The following is a 727-nucleotide window of genomic DNA, read 5'->3' as shown; positions in this document are numbered from 1 at the left end:
GACCTGTCACATCTCTACTGCTCGGTTCTGTGCAGTGAAGAGGCAGGGACCAGCTGTCCAGCACGGATATTCTGTTAGGATTCGTAAGGAGGAGACGAGGCAGCCCACGCCTGTCACCTCTCTCCTCAATCCACTCAGAGTCCCTGGGCTTCCCAGAGAGTTGGGTCTCAGAAAAGCGTTGCTTTTTGACTTGTGGAATTCAACCCTTGCCTTAACTCTGTAGCCATAAAATGCTGCCGAAAGAAAAAGCAGGGGTTTAGTGCAAGCTCATGCTAGTTTTGCCCCTCCTACTAAACTCTGCTGGCTTAAATAATGCTGGATTTCTTTAAACTAAGGACAGCTCACACTTTTACATAGTCACAGCCCCAGCATTTGGCTTGTTAATTCGCACAGAAATCCTATGAGGCAGACACTATCATAATTCCCATTTTACAGGTTTTCAGAAACTGACACTCAGAGACCCTGAGAAGCCTGCCCAAGGTCACACAGCTGCCAGGTGGTGCGGCTGGAATCCAAGCTCAGGTCTGTCTAAATCCAAAACCCACACGTGTTCACCGCCCACCATACCTCCAGGTCTACCCTTGTCTCAAACAATGCACAAGAGCCTGAGGAACCCATGCGTGTCATTCTCAGTTGCCGTGTTCCTTCTGCTCATGACACTGGATGTGTCTTGTTGTCAGGACGGTTCTCAGAGTTCTTCTGTGAACTGCTCCTGCTGAAGGAGCAA

This window comes from Rhinolophus sinicus, chromosome 8 (assembly GCF_057876585.1).
Source record: "Rhinolophus sinicus isolate RSI-liver-muscle chromosome 8, RSI-T2T, whole genome shotgun sequence".
Lineage (NCBI taxonomy): Eukaryota > Metazoa > Chordata > Mammalia > Chiroptera > Rhinolophidae > Rhinolophus > Rhinolophus sinicus.
Note: the sequence above shows the minus strand (reverse complement) of the source record.